Raw genomic sequence first — 19,655 nt, 5'->3', positions numbered from 1 at the left:
CGGGGGTGGGGGTGAAAAAAAAAGCAGCTTCACAAACACCTTTTAAAGGGCCAGCGTGGCTGGCTTCACTGTCACTATAAACAAGGCCCCTCTGTCTCTGTTTACTAATCTCCTTGAACTTGGAAAGGCAGCCTGCTTAAAAGGAAACTGCCCCCAATCTACTAAAGCCATGGTTTATTTTGTGCTGGCGGTCAAGGCATGCTCCACGTAATTATACCTCCAGCACCCCACCACTCCAAGCTTGCTTGACATGGGTTAGAAAATAAGTCTGAAGGAGCCGCTCAGTATTGTCCCATTCTTCGCGGAAATGGGAAAATGGGAGGGGTCAGTAAGTCTTCTGCGATGTGTTGTTAATCACCTCTCTGGAAGGGTCCTTCACCCTCAGGATGTGTCATTTCACCCCCCTCCCAGCCCCCAAGCCAGGGCCTCCATCCTCTTCAGACCCTGAAAGAATTCGGTTCAATTTAGCCTTCTCCTTGATCTTTAAAGTTTTGCTCTCAGCCCCTTTCCACTTGAAGCCGCTGTTTGATGTTTCCATGGGTGTTTCTACTGATGGGCTTCACCCAGAGAGCTTTGTCGTTGACTTTGAGAGTCTGGCGCTCAGAGGCTGGACTGATCTTTGCAGGTGTTATTTTCTGCACACAGTGCAATTAGCCAACGAGCCAAATTGGCACGAGCGGTGCACTCAAATCTCTTCTCATTGAACCCTTGGTGCTCATTGGGAGGTTCTCGTGGGACCTGTGTTCCCAGTGAAGGATGAGAGAATTCCCTTGGGGATGACTGGCCTCACCAAGGCCAGCATGAAGCAGAACCCTGCCAAGTCAGCTGCCAGAAATCCAGGGAATTCTCAACTGTTGGAAACACACTGATGTGTTTATATAGGGAATCAGATGTTTTCTTGTGGCAATACAATTGGTTCAGTTGAAAAGCAATGATTTTCTTCAAACACAGTGTGGGAAAATAATACTTTTCAAAAAAAAATCTGGAGCAGCAACCTGGGGGATGGTTTCATGATCCTGTCTGGGGACCCAATGGATCTTGAATTTCTCGGCCTTCCTTTTGGAGCCTCAATAACATAGATCAAAGCAGAAAAGATTCCCAGGATGCATTTTTTATCCTTTTCCACCCAGGAATCTCCCAAGGGATTCCTCACAGCTTCCCAGTGCCTCCACACCTTTGTTCTGATGCAGCAATGGTACTGAAAATCTTAAAATCTGGAAAGGACGCAGGAGAGAGAACTGGGAGGCTCTGCTGTCAATGCTGCCAACCACACTTCCTTGGAATTCCCCTAAATACTTTTTGCATACCCTTCCCCTCTCCCTCTCCCTCTCCCTGGAGTTACCCTGACACCTGTTGGAGAACTAGCTCATGAGAAGAATTACCATAAGCCAAGTACCCAATCATCATCACCAAAGAGGATCTGTGAGCCGCTGCGCTGTGGTTAGCGCTAACCCCTAAGAGGTGGGTTAGCAGCCATATTAATAAAAGGCCATCACATCGTATCTTTCACCTACGGGATCTCGTTTCATTTTCCATCATTTCAAGAGATAAGGAGCATAGATATTATTAATCAGTTTTTCTATGTGAGGAAGCTTGGGTAGAGAGCAAGTTTTATCTATCTTCCTTCATCTTTCCCTCCTCCCTCCCTCCTACCATCCCTTCCTTCCTCTTTCCTCTCTCTGTTTTCTCCTTCCTTCCTCTCTTCCTCTCCTTCCCTCCTCCTCCCTCCCTCTAGGCTTCCCTCCACCCTTCTTTCCCTCCCTCCCATGAGCCTTTCTGCCTTTCTCTCTCTCTTTCCCTTTTGTTTACTTTCCTTCCCTCCCCTCTTTTCTTCTCTCCCCACATTTCAGTGGACCTTTGAGAACTCAGGCCTGATACCCATGCCTTTTGCCTTCCCAACTGTTTATTTCAGAAACCATGTTGCTCTTCTCTACACAGAAAAGCCTACTTTCTTTTAAGTGAAACACTTGGAAGGGGATGCTGAGCCTCCATCAGCCCAGATTCCAATTATAATGGACCTATGGCAAGCTATGCTGATATCACATCTGATTTATTCAAACCCTCTTCCCTGATCATTACCTTCTCCATTCAGGACAAGAATATCTGCTCTTTCTGGGTGAGGGAGCAGCCTGATTATAGCTTCATTAGAAAATGGTGCCGCTCACTCTTGCAGTCTAATTGGTTGACAGGGTTTGGGATACGGAAATGTAAATCACTGACAGTGTGCGTGGCCCTACTTTTATCACAGTGAAATCCTCAGCTGTCAAAGTGAATGGTTATGTGAAGCGGTTAATTTTATGTGTCATTAAAGGAACCATAATTGCAGCAATAAGTCTTTCCTGGATTCTTTCAAGAGGTTTATGCGGGATTCCCTGGGCTTCTCAATGTCTTCTTGACACCTTACACCACTTTCGGTATGGTGGCAGCTGTTGCAAGTTCGGGTAGCGAAGACTCTAGCAAGAGAGTTTGGCCCATGCTTGGTTTCTCAGGATTCTCAGAGGCACCCTCTTCAGTGAGCATTTTTCCCGTACTCTTGCCTTCCATCAAGGGTGATAACGCTCCAGAGGGCTGCAGGCAGCTGCTGTCTATGGTCCTGGTGGCCTGGTGGCACCCCAACTCAAGGCACACTGGTTGGTGAACAGGCTTGAGAGTTTTCAAGCCACACAAACTATCTTGGGAGCAATTCCTTTGGAAGGAATTGGCACATTTGAGGGAAAGTCTGTGTTATCTCTAGGATTGTATTATGTTCCCTGAAAAGTGAATCACAGGCTTGCCAACTCTGAATTCCTTAAGACCACACAGGCCAGGATCCCAACCTGGATCCCAACCCACTCACTGGTGCACCTGATGACCGGAAAAATGAAGGAAGGTATCACCATCAGATGACCTTCTCCGCGTATGAACGGGACGTGACACTGGTGGCATTAAGCATTAACTGTCTGAGAATACATAAGGATGGCAAGTTAAACAGTAATCACTAGGTAACCATCTCAGACAGATAGAAAGAGAGGGGAAAAAACCCAAGAGTAGCAATCTTTAAAGAGAACAAGCAGATCTGAGTAATCCAATTTAGGGGAGATAAGGGCCTGCTGCTAGCACTGTCCTTTACCTGGACAAACGCCTTCGTTCAAGTGTCAACCCCAATCCGGAAGAGGTCACCGCACTGGGCCTGCTGCCTAATATACTCCTGAATTGGCTGAGTGGCTTTCCGAACAAACACACTGGTCCAACAGAATTGATTTTCAACAGGCCGTATTGGTCCCTAACGTAATTATCCGGCAGTGAGTCAGTTCACGGCAGCCCCTGCATTTAAACGCTGCTGGTCAGCCCTGGACAGGGGCCGGCCGGCCTCGAGGTGCCTTCTCTGAACACCACTTGGGAAAGCTATCTGTTTTCTTTCCAGCTACTTTTCTCCCCCCCTTCCTAAATAATTTAATGAGCAATGGAGATTTTGCACAGCTCCGTCTTAAGTGGCCATTGTCTTGCTCCTGTTTATGGGGAGCTGCAGAGACATCGGTCTCATGTGCCAATGAATATCAAGTCCTGGCTGTTTGATAGGTGAATTCAATTTACAATAAAGAATCAAACAGAATCCTTTTAAAACACTACCATGTTTAACCTCTTCCCTTCTCTGTGGGCTTCTTGGCAGCATGGTTCCAGTTACCCCTGTGTGTCCAGCCAGCCAGGGCTGGTCGGTGGGGCTGACCTCTCAGCACAGGGCACTTTTGCAAAAGACCCTCCCTAGAATCACTCAGTCCTGGTCCCAGTTGGTCAAATACAGCATGATCTTTGAAATTCCAGTTGAATGTTACAAAAATCTTCTAAATCTCAATGGGTTCCCAGGGCCAGGAGGCCTATTAACTGCAGTATGATAAGCTTTATACCCCTGCCAGGATGTCCAAATGAAATACCTTCTCTTTGGCTGTGGGAATAGTGGCAAGCCTCAAAGACCCCATTTTTCCTTTCTACTCATCACTTTCTCATCTCTTCAGAAACTCACATATTTCTCTCAGTCTGAACACTTACCATACTGGCGATACGCATCTCTTTAGTTCATGTCTCTAGTTCACAGAAAGGGCGAGAATGGGGTCTGAGGCATCCTTGGGTACCTAGCACCCAGTGCGCTGCACTGTCTAACCTAGGACTCAGCTACTATTTGTGGAGTCCCATTTAAGTGATCTGTAATGACAAAAGGGCCACTCGACAGCTGTGTGAACTTGGACAACAGCTTAACTTCCCCATTCATATATTTCTTCATCTGTGCAATGGAAGTGATGATAGTACCTGCTGCATCAGGTTGTGATAAGGCTAAACTAAGGTAACAGGTGCCCAGCTTCTGGAACCAAGCCCCTTACATATAAAGCATAAAGTAAAGGCATGATTGGCTACTTCTGGGGTAGTATAAAGAGAATATGATGGAATCAGCTTGCCCAAATATTTTCCTCATCTGAGACCTCATCTACTGTGAAGTCTATAGACTGCTAATCAATTAGCAGTGCTATCTAGTCTAGTCTCTCTAATTTGGCTTGGTATGGGGCAAGGGTCCCCAACCTGTGCAGGTGCCTGGTCTGGACTGTTTTCCCAGGAGCTGTATGGTTTGGGGGCCAAGCAAGACACAGAAAAAAAATACCCTCAATCGCCCTGACCTTATTCCCCGGGGGAACCCACACTGGCTGTGGCAAAGAGGTTGTGGTGGCCTTTGAGGAAATCAATCCTGTAAGTTCTCAAGAAACACTGTTCAATCACAATCGACCTGCTGGGAACCTCTGCTCTGGAAAATGGTAATCCATAGCTAGAACAGGTCTGCAGGAGGCAAGAAGAATGTACTCATTTACTTCAAACACTGAAACCACGCGTGGGCTCATGTCACCGAAGACTGAGTTCTGGTTTTCACTTACCTCGGAGCTCCTCTGGCCTTAGCAGAATTGAGAAAACCAAAGGTAGGATCCACATCCATTTACTTGCTCCCTTGGGATGAATCAGCATCCAGCTTGACTCAAGTGATCTCACTGAAATAGATGAACATTTACTGCATTATTTCTGGGGCAACCCAAACTCACTAACACATAAATGTTATGAGGAATAATGGTAATAAGGAGTTCGACACTCTTTTAAGTGTGCTCCTTGCATGAGTTCGTTTAATCTTACACATCACATTATTATCATTCCACATGAGGAAACTGAGGCACAACAAGGTAAAAGATCATGGCGGAGATTCCAGCATCAGAACCATGAGCTGGGTCATGGCCACTCACCCATCCTGCTCCTTCGCAGGAGAGAAAACAGACAGAGATGCTGCAGTTTACATGAAAACATTGATGTTTGCAGCACACACCTGATTCACAGTGCAAAATGAGAAGGAGGGAGGAGAGGCAGGAGAAGACAGGGAGGAAGAAAAGAGGCTGGAGATACAGGACAGGAGGAGACAGGAAAAAGGGAAATACATTTTTAATACTTAAGATTATTATTTGTATTTATCAAATCAATAGCGTTCACTATAATCACAGGTAACGTGTGCAGAGAATATAAACCATGCGAGGCACCGCACTGTCTGCAGGGATCACATCGAGTTATCATATTTAATATTCATAATAAAACACTCGGTCACTACTAATGAGAAGCAAACTACTCAGGGAGGAAAACTGAGACTTGGAAGCTCTAACCCAGTATGTAGAGAACCAGAATCCAACTAGAGGGAGGCTGTAGGGTTTGGCAAATAAAATTACAGGACAGCCAGTTAAATATGAATTTCTAAGCAATCCCAAATCATTTGGGACATACTTTTATGAAAGCAACAGGCAATTTGGACCCACTTATACTAAGTAGAATCATTCACTTATCTGAAACTCACGGCGAACTGGGCATCCTATGTTTTATCTGGCAACCCTAAGCAGACGTCTTAATAGGTTGTCTCAAGTCTTCGTAGTTTCAAGCTGGCATTGACTTTTCATTTCAGGTCCTGCATGTATTCAACTGGTCAGATTCTCAGGGCCTCTATGCTGACAGCATCTAAATTCTCGACTGACTTCAAAGGCAAGTTTCAAGTGCCTGAGTGGAATTTCAAGGGTCCGTAAGGATCAGCTCGGTGCTTTGGGGCATGCCCACATGGGGCCCTCATGTCACAGGGCTCCACCCTCTGGCCACCTGCTGACTTCCTGGCCACATCACTCTGCCTCCTGGCCCGTTTGGTGTCTGCAATCAAACCTTTTCTGCCCCAAACAGAATGCCAGCACTTTCCCCAAGTGTGCACTTCAATTGTGCACAGCTGCCTGGCGGATAAAGACAGCATCGCCGTCCAGCCTCCTTCCTGCCTGTCCTTCCCCTAAAGTACTCCTGAATAGGGTCAGGTTCTGGCTGTATTTTTCAGTCTCTAATTAGCAGATTCCAATTCATCACCCTGAGTATCTCCTGGCATCAGCCCCGAGATTCCCTCCTCTCGCCTGGTGAATCGGTCTTCATTTAAAACCCTCTCTCTTAGCCCTAAATGGAAATCAATTCTGCAAGTTTAGCAAATAGTTAATTACTCCACAAAGGGGATTGATTGGCCTTTGATCACCAGAAAGCTCTGCAGTGCTATTAGTCTCTTTCATCTGTGATTAAACCACAGAGAGAAAGAAACAAAAACTAAATTAGGCTTCTCCTGTTATCCTACAAATATTTAATGACGGGCTAATCTCCTAGAGGTGTGTTCAGGGGATACGCCGTTCCATCAGGAGCCGGCTTCCATTCAACCTTGAACCCAGATTCCATCTTTGTGGAGAGCGCCGCAAAGAACTTGACAGACGAACAGAGCTGGGCTCAAAGAAACCCTTTGTAGGACACACTCTTGTCTGCCTTTTCTTCTCTCTTCTTCTTATGTATGTTTTAATGCAGATAAAGATTTTCCCAGGGGTCTCCTGGTATGAATAATAATAATAAAAAAGGAAACCTGGCTTTAAAAAAACCCTCTCCATTTGGGTTTTGCTAACTCTCTGGCCAGAACCAGATGGGGTCCCGATGACCTGCAGATAAGGAGGAGAACCTTCTCCCAAGTAATAGCCTTCTTCACTTGGTACAGAAAGGGCAGCAGGCGGAGCGTTCTGGGGACACCTCCTCCTAAAGGGGTGCTGAATAGCAGAGCAGGAGCTGGGGCACACACTGCTTTGTCAATGATCTACATCAATGTGTACAGAAAATCATACTTTAAAAAAAGGCATTTCCTATGCAGTTGATAAAGAGTTCCGTAAAGCACAAAAGGAAACTGAGGAAAGAGCCATGATATATGAGTTCAAATGCTTCTTGGCTTGATAGAGGTGACCTTGGGCCAGCTGTTTAAGGCCTCAGACTTGATACGAAGGGGATGATCAGGGCCACTATAAAGGGCCTCTGTGCGATGGCATGAAGGACACTGCCTGACACACAGCAGAAGTGCCGGATATTGGGGTCTCCTCCCTTCCTCTCTTACTCAGAATGGTGTCTGGTCACCTAGAGAGCCGAGCCTACAGCCATAGACCTTCTCATGTCCAGCATTCACTTTGCCCCTCCAGCAACCTTCCCGTTTCATGGTTTCTACTCTGCTTAGAATCTACTCTAGAGACCCACGTTTCTGAAAGACCATCAAGGTGCTAAAACAAAAGATTATGGTCTAGTACTGGAAGTCCTAGCCTCAGCAATCAGAGAACAAAAAGACATTAAAGGCATTCAAATTGGCAAAGAAGAAGTCAAACTCTCCCTCTTCGCCGATGACATGATACTCTACATAGAAAACCCAAAAGTCTCCACCCCAAGATTGCTAGAACTCATACAGCAATTCGGTAGCGTGGCAGGATACAAAATCAATGCCCAGAAGTCAGTGGCATTTCTATACACTAACAATGAGACTGAAGAAAGAGAAATTAAGGAGTCAATCCCATTTACAATTGCACCCAAAAGCATAAGATACCTAGGAATAAACCTCACCAAAGATGTAAAGGATCTATACCCTCAAAACTATAGAACACTTCTGAAAGAAATTGAGGAAGACACAAAGAGATGGAAAAATATTCCATGCTCATGGATTGGCAGAATTAATATTGTGAAAATGTCAATGTTACCCAGGGCAATTTACATGTTTAATGCAATCCCTATCAAAATACCATGGACTTTCTTCAGAGAGTTAGAACAAATTATTTTAAGATTTGTGTGGAATCAGAAAAGACCCCGAATAGCCAGGGGAATTTTAAAAAAGAAAACCATATCTGGGGGCATCACAATGCCAGATTTCAGGTTGTACTACAAAGCTGTGGTCATCAAGACAGTGTGGTACTGGCACAAAAACAGACACATAGATCAGTGGAACAGAATAGAGAATCCAGAAGTGGACCCTGAACTTTATGGGCAACTAATATTCGATAAAGGAGGAAAGACTATCCATTGGAAGAAAGACAGTCTCTTCAATAAATGGTGCTGGGAAAATTGGACATCCACATGCAGAAGAATGAAACTAGACCACTCTCTTTCACCATACACAAAGATAAACTCAAAATGGATGAAAGATCTAAATGTGAGACAAGATTCCATCAAAATCCTAGAGAAGAACACAGGCCACACCCTTTTTGAACTCGGCCATAGTAACTTCTTGCAAGATACATCCACGAAGGCAAAAGAAACAAAAGCAAAAATGAACTATTGGGACTTCATCAAGATAAGAAGCTTTTGCACAGCAAAGGATACAGTCAACAAAACTCAAAGACAACCTACAGAATGGGAGAAGATATTTGCAAATGACATATCAGATAAAGGGCTAGTTTCCAAGATCTATAAAGAACTTCTTAAACTCAACCCCAAAGAAACAAACAATCCAATCATGAAATGGGCAAAAGACATGAACAGAAATCTCACAGAGGAAGACATAGACATGGCCAACATGCATATGAGAAAATGCTCTGCATCACTTGTCATCAGGGAAATACAAATGAAAACTACAATGAGATACCACCTCACACCAGTGAGAATGGGGCAAATTAACAAGGCAGGAAACAACAAATGTTGGAGAGGATGCGGAGAAAAGGGAACCCTCTTACACTGTTGGTGGGACTGTGAACTGGTGCAGCCACTCTGGAAAACTGTGTGGAGGTTCCTCAAACAGTTAAAAATAGACCTGCCCTACGACCCAGCAATTGCACTGTTGGGGATTTACCCCAAAGATACAAATGCAATGAAACGCCGGGACACCTGCACCCCGATGTTTCTAGCAGCAATGGCCACGATAGCCAAACTGTGGAAGGAGCCTCGGTGTCCAACGAAAGATGAATGGATAAAGAAGATGTGGTTTATGTATACAATGGAATATTACTCAGCTATTAGAAATGACAAATACCCACCATTTGCTTCAACGTGGATGGAACTGGAGGGTATTATGCTGAGTGAAGTAAGTCAGTCGGAGAAGGACAAACATTATATGTTCTCATTCATTTGGGGAATATAAATAATAGTGAAAGGGAAAATAAGGGAAGGGAGAAGAAATGTGTGGGAAATTTCAGAAAGGGAGACAGAACGTAAAGACTGCTAACTCTGGGAAACGAACTAGGGGTGGTAGAAGGGGAGGAGGGCGGGGGGTGGGAGTGAATGGGTGACGGGCACTGGGTGTTATTCTGTATGTTAGTAAATTGAACACCAATAAAAAAAAAAAAGAAAAAAGAAAAAAAAAAAGATTATGGTCAACAATAGGTACAACCAAGGAATCCACCTAGTTTTACCTGGATGGGCTCCTTCTGAGCGGTGCAATTTCCCAAAAAAGCAGTCCAATGAGTTAGTTTGGTCTCCAGAAGTAAATACGAGATGGTGCCTACAGGATTTTCGTTTTTTTCAATCTGGTACTTTTGGCTTGGAGAGAGACAGTTGGTATATAGTTTTTCACTCTCATTTGTTCTTCCTGGATTCTCCTGTACATCCCCAGGGGTCATTTGGGGCTTTTCCTCTTTGTAATTTTATCAGACAAATCCTGCTAATTGGGCTGACCCAGGGCAAGATGGCCATGTTGCAGAGTCAGTCCCCTGTATTACCCGTTCCACCTTTCTTCTCAACTTGTCTCTATAGCTGAGGCAGGACCCCTCATTGCAGTGACATGTTCCTTGTTCTACAACCTCAAGACCAGTGGACTCTGCACTGATGACCTGGTGGGAGTCCCAGCTCTGACATTTACAAGCTGGATGACCTTGGACAACATAGGGACAACACTAACAAGTATAATTAACATTTGCTGAGCACCTTCATGTGTCAAGGACTGAGATAGCATATCTGTGAGAACGACATAGACTAATTATATGAAAGTATGCTAGCTATTATTACTACATTAGGTTTTGTTAAGTTCCACTCATGCCCTCTCAACAAACCTCCACATGAAGGCTGTTGGCAGCAAACACCAGTAACTCCCCCAGAGAGGGCCTTCTTTTCTGGGCTGTGTGTCTCCAAGCCTGCGTTGGGATGAGCCAAAGAGCCAACAGGGTGGGGAGCAATCAAGCAAAGATGGACTGGGGTTCCTTACCCCTCGGGTGGGGCAACTCTGAGTGTCTGTTCTGCACTGAAGTGGCCCAGCAGGATGAATCTCCAGTTGTCCACAGTGGAAATGTCCTCAATAATACACATATTATGGGCTTATTTCCCCTCCCCACTCTCCTGCTGGTGTTTCCTGGAATCACCTCCCAAACAGATAATGTCTCTAGTTTTCATCTCTGCTTCTGTTTCTGAGAAAACCCAAAATGAGACATAAGTGTTGATGATACTGATGACACACAATGAAAGAGGAAAGAGGAATGGGAAGACAGTGGTGAAGTCTTCTGGAAGGGAACAGATGGTGATGGAAATGGCCTGGGTATCTCAGATGGCAAGTCAGAAGAGAAAAGGGAAGGCCAGAGCCCCTTAGAAGACAGGCAGGCAGACAGATGGACAGAGGAGAAAGAGAGACCCACAGAGGCACACACATGGCCTGGAGAATGCACACAGCCCTATTCCAGAGGAGCCAGCTCAGTGGCAAGGTGATCCTATCAGGAGCCAAGAGGATTTACCCTAAAGGGACCCCTTTCCTCCAGATTCTAAACAGAGTCGGAGGATGACAGTTTTACTCAGGACTCCCAGACAGCAGTGTGGAAGCAGTTAGGTCTCATCTAGCAGGAACTGTTGAGCACTTTGAAATCTGAACAATCCTTTGTCTTGGACGGGAGGATGGTTGAGTCAATTCTTCATCTCAGTTTTATCTCAAACTTATCACATCTCTTCCTCCCCAGCTGTAATAGCCTCCTACCCCCCACCATCACCCTCTTCCACTCCTGTCTTCTCTAACACATTCTCCATACTCTGATGTCACTCCCGAAAATCTGTCAGGGACTTCTCATTGCTCTCAGGAGGAGGAAGATTCCAGATATGCCCAGAGGGCTCACCCACACTTCATCGTGGGTCTTTCTCCCTGTCCCCCTGACACTCTAGTCTCATGGAGTGTCTTGCTGTCCTTTGGACAAGACCAGCTCCTTCCAAGGCCTCTCAGTCCCTTCCTTCTGTCTGGCCTCCTCACCCCATGCATGTATCTTGGCCAACTCTTATTCATCTGTCAGGGGTCAGCTTGAATGCTCCTTCCTAATGCAGGCCTCTCCTAATTGCTTTTATAGATTTGTAGTAGGCAGTTTCTGAAATGGCTCTGAATGATTTCCACCTTCTAGTATTTGCAACCCTCTGGAAAACCCTCCCCTTAGAGGTGGGCTGGACCTGGGACTTGCTTCTAATGAACAGACTATGGCAAAAGCATTGGGATATCACTTCCAGAAGTAGATTACAAAGACTGTGGCTTCTGTCTTGGTTGCACTCTCTCCGTCTCTCCCCCTGGCATGCTTTGATGAAGCAAACTGCCATGTTGTGAGCTGCACTGCGGAGAAGCTATATGGCAGGGCACTGGGGGCAGCCTCCAGTCTCTAGCTCAAGAGGAACTGGACCTGGCCAACAACCTGGTAAGTGAGCTTGCAGCAAACCCTTGAGGTGACTGACACTTAGGCTGCAGGCTTTGTGGGACCCGGGGCCAGAGGCACCTGGCTGAGCTCTGCCAGGATTTCTGACTCAAAGAAGCTAAGATGATAAACACTGTTTGAAGCAACTATATTTTGGGGGAAATTTGCAATGCAACAGTACAGAAACAAACTCAGATTGTATTTCATCCTTATATGTGGTTACTCCATAGAGTCAGTGACAGTGTATGCTTTAGGGAACCATTTCACAACAAGTATTGATTATAAAACAGCTCTGTGTTAACTACCGGAAGTCTGGTGGCTAAGAGCAGCTGCTGTGGTCCAACTACCAGGATTTAAATTCTGGCTTCATCCCTTGCCACCTAGATGTCTTGGTGCCAGTTATCTGACCCCTAGGCTTGGTTCTTCACGTGCAAAATGCAGGTAATAATGTCATCTTACAAATCGGTTGTGAGGACTAAACAAGGTAACACTTGTAAACTGCTCAAAACACCACCGGGTACCTAATAAGCACTTAATAAATGCTATCCATTATTGTTCTTATGAAGATTATAAAAGAGGGTATAATATAATTTTTGGAAATTGAGGATCTTGCTTTCTGCCTGGGGAGATGGCTCAGCTCACAAAGAAAGACAACATAAAGAAATAGACAATTGCTAAATCATGCTCTTTAGATTCAAAATATTGAAGGGGTTTAGAAGAGGTAAAGAAAGAAAATTGGCTGGGCTCTTCTTGAATGTTTTGTGGTGAAGCTCTAACAAGGCATGAAAGATTATTAGACTCAAAGTGGGCATAAAAAGAAGGAATGGGAATTGCAGCAAGGACCCCTGGCGTGAGCACAGAACAAGAGGTCAGAGCAAAATAGGAGACAGTAGTGCAAGGAACTTGGCTGGAGTGGAGGAGGAGTACTGGGAAGGCACGACACTAATTAATGTGGAAACTTGTACAGCAGTGACAAGTGTTAGACTAGAGCCTATAGGATGGGGGGATAAGTTTCTGGCTTGCTAAGTATTTGGGGAAAGTGTTGGGGCCAGGAGGGTTTAGAGCAGGGAGACCCTGGAGCCCAAGAAGCTCCTATTATTACAGCTGAGTTTAGGACAAAGTGGAGAGGCTGCCTGGTGGTGTGCTGTGCACCCAGGGACATCTGGAGACATCTCAGATCCTGGAATAAGGGACAGGAAGGCCTGGTGATGGAGGGGCCATGACTGTGGGGCTCACTGGGGCCTGTGGTGGCATGGTTCATCCAGAACTGCATTCTCACTGGGTTGATGCAGATGTACCTGAGAGTGGCTCCCTTCACCCACAAGCCACCAAAGCCTGGAGGCACGGTGTTCGCAAGTTAGTGTGTGTTTAAAGTCAAGAGAACATTTATTTCCCCCCTGAGTTGTGGTGGAAACTGCTAATTTGATAAGACGGAGCATTAAAGATTCAATGCAGATGGGTATTGATCATAGGGCAGGTCTTGTTAGATGTTGCGTTTTTAAATGATCAAACAACTATTGGTAGAAAACTAAATTAGGATCACCCACCAGAAGTTACCTTGTCCGAGGGGCTGTAACCCTGAGTAAGATATCATGTAGTGATTGAGTGCATAGTTGTGAAGCCAGACGGACATTGGTTTGAATCCTGGGTTGATCACATATTAGCTGCGTGGCTTCGGGTAAGTTACTCAAGTTGTCTGTGTCCCAGGCTCCTGATAGGTACAAGAGAGCTAACATCTACAACTTGAAGTTAGGAGAATTAAGCAAGATCCTGGGGGTGATGATGGTACGATGGTAATTATAATAGCAATGGATAATCTTGAGCTAATGGACTAATTTAATCCTCGCAGCCAGCCAATGAAAAAACTGAGGCACAGAAGCTTGCCACAGGTTACACAGAGTGGAACCAGCATTTGAAGCTGGTAACCCACGTCCAGAGCTGGCACTGTTAACCCCTGAGAATACAGTCTTACTGTACATATGGCAGTGTTTGGTGCGCAGGTGCTAAATACATGCAATAACTGAGAGCCTAATGTGTTGATGAGAGGACCTAGAAGTTTATGCTGTCCCTTTTATTAACTCTTTGCAAGCTGCTAGGATCAGTTTTTCTATTTTTCTGACCTGACAGCTCAGGGAGTGATGCAAAACAAAGTAATGTAGGATCACAAACCTCCTGCCCCTTCCCCACCAAAAATCCTGAATGAGGGAGGAAAGTAGAGATGAGAATGGAGAATGAAAAAGCAAAAGCAAGTTTAAGAGCAAATGAGGAAAGGTGGGTAGTTTGCCCTCCTGAATTTGAGATTTAGGAGGGCTCGTCAAAGCTTGGAAAGTGTCAGCAACTACCATGTTATATGTCTGAGTCCTGTCCCCGAGAGAACCGTGTGGTTTGGAATAACCAAAGGACTGCGGTAGACTGCGGACACTGGTGGCCCCCAGTGAACCCGCCTCCCAGGATTCATGCCCTTGTCTGCTCCTCCCACACTGAGTCCACTGAGGTCATGGGAGGTGCTTTGGCCAATGGGACATCAGCCTTCCATTCAGAGTAGAGGCTTGGTAAGAGCTTGCATTTGGGCTTGTACCCTTAGAAGCCAGTAACTATTCTGCAAAGAAGCTTGGACTTAAGTGGGTAGAGAGCCTGGAGCTCCAACCTAGTTTACAGTGTACTGCAGCCGTGTGGTGGCCCCAGCTGTCATGCGAGAGTAGGATTGCCCAGCTGGAATTGTGAGAAATAATACATGGCTGTCATTTTAAGCCACTAGGTCTGGAGGTAGCTGATTCTACTTATCAGATAAGAGAAGTGACTTTCCTTATTTTCTCTTTCAAATTTAATTCTTAATAACAAAGGATACATAGAAATCCATTCTTTTTTTAAAAAAATAGACTAATATAGATAAAGCTCAAGTTCTCTTTCATTACCATTTCCAATTCTGATCTCCTTCTACTTTTGTAGAGGTGAACAAATTAGGGGTGTGGTGTCCATCCATTTAAAAAAGTTATTTTTTTTAACCTTCTACATAACAGATATATATATATATATATATACACTCAAAGATAATATATAGTTTTTTGAGACGACTTTCTACTGCAACATTACGCTAAAATGACCATCTTTACTTATCTGAAAATGAGGATGACAGTTCCCCCCATAACACATGGCAACAGCATGGCCAAAACGAGGGATTTCTATCCGTAAACAATGACTGAAAAAAAGTCAACTTGCCTCTAACCACACAGTCCATCCCCCTGCCTCTGTGCTTATAACCAACCTAAATCAATGTGTTGATTTGCTTTCTAAGCTCCCTCAGAGAAGAATGTGCACCCAGAGGGACTTAGTAAGCAACTTTTATTTCTCATATCCTCACGGAGGGGAAATCCCTCCCAGACAACTTGTTCCAACATGATTTGGGAGAAATTATGGTAGCCAAAAATGGTTTGGCTTTCCACCCTGGGCTACATGCCTTCTCGCTTTCCCTTGTCTCCCCAGGATCTCTGGTTCCCTCAACACTCTCTACCCAAGGAATATCTGCATCCAAGGAGAGGAAATCAGTAGAAGCTCAGATCACTGAGAGCTCAGTGTTTTGTCAGTTTGCAAACAGGATACAGGAGCTGTTACAGTTCCCTACTGTTTTACCCATATCTTTGGGCAGCTGAGGTCAGGTATGCTGCCTGGAGGCCTGGACTGCCATGGGATGACCCAGGAACAGAGTCAGGAGGCCAGAGGAACAGTCAAAAACATCTCTATCTAATTCACACCTAGGCACCAGCTCATGGGGCCTGGTGCATCCAATTACAGCAGTAGTGTCTAATGGGTGTCAGACCTCACCAGACACACATGGCACACTTCACAGAGTGTTCTGAAGGATACTACAAATGAGCTACAAAGATATATCCAGAACTGTGGATGAATTCATCTAATATTTCAATACCTGGTATATGACTGAGACATGTAGCTTGATGCAAGATGCTGCAGGACTAATAGGGTCCTTGAACACTAGCCACTGATACTGCCCTCATGCGTTTACAGTGATGAAGCAGTCTTTGTCTCTTGGAGGTGAAAATGAATAATAGCATCACCCTAATATGGGGTTAGGGGGAAAGCAGACAGGCTCTCAGAATTAAGGAATCTAAAACAGTTACCAAAAGTTGTCAAATAAAATTCCTGGCAGCTCCGTATCTCTCTAAGTATCATGCTTAGTTTATATACAAGTGAGGACTTCTAAAGTAAGATAAAAAGATTTAAAACATGTTTTGGTGAATATGTGCAGAAAGTCCAAAAGAATTGAAAGTAAGAACTCAAAGAGATATTATTATCCCCATGTTCATTATACACAATAGCCAAAATGTGAAAGCTACTCAAGTGTCCATCAATAGATGAATGGATAAGCAAAAGGTAGTGTATACACACATATATACACAATGGAATATTATTTGGTCTTTAAAAGGAAGGAAATTCTGTCAAATGCTACAACTTAGATAGACCTTAAGGACATTATGCTAAGTGAAAAAAGTCAGCTACAAAAAGAACAAATACAGTATGATTATACTTATATGAGTAACTTATAGAGGACCTAAAGACAGAAAGTAGAATAGTAGTTGCCAGGGGCTAGGGGGAGGGGGAAATGGAAAGTTATTAATGGGGAGAGTTTCAGTTTTACAAGATGAAGAGTTCTGGAAATAGGGGGTGGTGATGCCTGCACAACATTATGAATGTATTTAATACTGTTGCACTGTACACTTAAAAATAGTTAAGATGGTAAATTTTATGTTATGGAATTTTATCATAATAAAATATACGTTGTAGTAGATTTCAAAAATGACCATAATACGTTGTAACACATTCCATCCAAAGGTGGAATCTATTTCTCTATCACTTGGATCTGGTCTGGACTTGTATGTTTCTTGATCAAAATAATACAGCGGAAGTGACACTGTGTGGGTTCTGGTGGTTAGGCCTTCAGCATCCATGCAGCTTACATTTTCAACCTCTTGGAACCCTGAGATGTCCATGTGAATAAGTCACAGCTAACATGCTAGAAAATGAGGCCACATGGAATAGAACTGAGGTACTCCAGATGACATTCAGCCAATCCCTAGCCAGCCTAGCAGCTCACTGCAGACTCTGAAATGAATCCTAGCCAAGATCAGCTAAATGTGACCTGGGTCAGCAGAATTGCCCAGATGAGCTCAGATCAAATTGCTGACACGACTAAGCTGAGTCACAAATTAAATCAATGGTTTTTGTTTTCAAGTACAAAGTTTTGGGGTGGTTTGTTATGCAGCAAAAGCTAACTGGTACATATTTTAAACACTACTCCAGATTCTACTGACTTGGTTGGCCAAATTGTTTTCAATTCTAGAACATCTACGAGGACAGACACTATGAACTGTCTTTTCTCCCGTTACAGCCTCATCACCAAACCCTGTGCATAGCTTAAAATAGGCACATAATAAATAATTGTTGAGTAAAAGAATAGTACATAATAAACTTATTTTGCTGGCACTTCAATTTTTCTTTCTAGATGAGGCAGAGAATGATGATAAATACAAGATAAATAAATAAAATGTAAAGAGAAAAACTCAATAAGAGTATGTCTTAATTATCCAATATTCTTAATTAATGGGGCATGGACTGATGAATTTTAAAGCATCTGCAGTCTCCTTCCATCTATCCTTCAGCAAATATTTATTTAGTACATAATTTGTGCTATGTAGTATGCTAACCCCTAGGATACAATGGGTAAGCAAGACAGATAGATCCCTGACCTTACAGAGTGATAGAAATGTACATTATCAATTTTGTGTAACAAAGAATAACTAATATCACTGTACAAATGCAGGTCGAAATTACAAGTAAGGCTCTCATTTAGGTATATCCAGAATAAATGCCATTTTATCCTGATACAAGGTGTTTCCTTTCCTGTAACTTGATTTTTGTTGGCTTATTTTTTCCTATTCATTTGAGATTTATAATTCATTCATCCATTCAGCAAAGACTTGTTGAGTGCTGTGTACTTAGTAATGGAGATATATATATATATATATATATATATATATATATATATATATATATCTATCTATCTATAATGGAGATAGATAGATATAGATATATAGATATATCTGGTAAACTAGACAAAAGTACTCTCTGACCTCACAAAAGTACTCTCAGACCTCACAGCTTTCAGTCTGGTCAAGGAGACTATATGTGTAATTATATGTATAATCAAGCTAATAAATCATTACAAATCAGCCAAGTGTCAGAGAGGAAAACCACAGGATGCTATCACAGAGGAGCATGATCTAGCCTGGGTGAGGCATGGTTGCAGAATTCCTGGGCATAGCAAACCTCTTGGCCCACCATCATCCCAACTTGAGCTGGGGAATTGCACGACGTTCCTATTCTGTATAGTTTTAAACCCTTGGGACTGAGTTTTAAGAAGTTTGTAGACTTGCACTGTTTATTAGTGAGCAGTCTAGGTCTGCGAGGTTTTATCTCCCTCTTCCCATCTCACAGTTGCCACTGGGGGGGACATTTTTCCATTCACAAAAGTGACAGAGCCAAAGCCTAGACCTTGGGACTGCAGATAGATCCACGAGGCCCGGCCAAGATCAGCTGAGCCTGACCCAGGCCCATGGAATTGCCCAGATGCACCAAGACCAGAAAGAGATCCTGACTTAGCTCCCTAGGCCCCATGGTGGCAGAGCTGTTGAAAGCACTCTCTGCCATCTTTCCACCTGCAGGAAGAGGACATGAGCCTCCACAGGGCACCCGGCAAGTGTGTGGCACTTGTCCCCCTCATGTCCCTGAGATGAACTCTGTGAAGTGCCACATGTTCTGAGGAGAGCGGCACTCGGCCGAAGGAACAGGAGGGATTGTAACCATTAGTGTGTCTCTGTGGAGGCACCCAGCCAAGCGGGTTCTGTGGGGACAGCTGCTGCCCGGCTGTGTGCACGCTCCCAATCGCTTCAAGTAGAGATCGCCCTGGGCCACTGCAGGCTCCCGGCCTCTACTGCTTGGCCCGGGCTGCAACAAGCGAGGATGCAGATGAGAGCCAGTGCCCACGCCTTAGAGCTGCCAGTCAATGTTTATTCATTCAACAAATATTTATTGGGTGTCTGCTCTGAGCCAAGTGTGAGGCCAGACGCTGCCAGCCTGGGAAGGCTCGTGACAGCGGAGAAAGACCATGTATGAGACACTAACGAAGGGGCTCCACACCGGGCCAGGGAACATCTCACGAAGCCTTTTACAGATGGAAAAAACTGGTGTTTAGCAACATATGTAGGGTCACAGAGTTAGTAAATGGCAGAGCTGTGACTTGATTTAATGTCAGCCCCATTCTAAACACTGACTTCTTTCCAGTACACAGGTCTGCTTCGGGAACCTATAAAGATCCCGAAAATCTCCACTTCTGCAGAGACTGACTCCTTAGGCATGGGCACAGAGCCACATGAGCCCTCCGGAGCTCAGCTTATAACGCTCTATAGCCCCTATGGAAAGTCACATTGTCCCCTTGGCGTCATCTTGTGAAGCAATGGCTCTTCTCAGCCTAACGCTTGGTACAGATTCCCAGGTGCAGGTAGCAAGAAAGAGTACTCCAGGCAGAGGAATCAGCACTTGCAAATTCATGGAGGCGAGACTGATCTAGACGAAAGGAATCTGGCAGGCATGGTGAAAGGGAAAAGCCAAAGGTATGAGAGAAGCAAA

General features: G+C 44.4%; 1 protein-coding gene across 27 annotated transcripts in view; it reads right to left on the bottom strand.

Annotated features, from left to right (window-relative positions):
• The window catches only part of ZFHX3 (zinc finger homeobox 3), a 527,663-nt gene that overhangs the window by 489,097 nt on the left and 18,911 nt on the right, over nucleotides 1-19,655 (bottom strand). For all 27 annotated transcript variants that reach the window (XR_013374931.1, XM_077888804.1, XM_077888884.1 and 24 more), the window contains one exon: nucleotides 4,899-5,009. The gene's annotated coding sequence lies outside the window, so the exon portion shown is untranslated. The remainder of the gene's footprint in view (nucleotides 1-4,898; nucleotides 5,010-19,655) is intronic.

The sequence above is a fragment of the Canis aureus genome, chromosome 3, assembly GCF_053574225.1.
Source record: "Canis aureus isolate CA01 chromosome 3, VMU_Caureus_v.1.0, whole genome shotgun sequence".
Classification (NCBI taxonomy): Eukaryota; Metazoa; Chordata; class Mammalia; order Carnivora; family Canidae; genus Canis; species Canis aureus.
The sequence above is the reverse complement of the archived record's forward strand: the minus strand, read 5'-3'. Positions and strand labels throughout refer to the sequence as shown.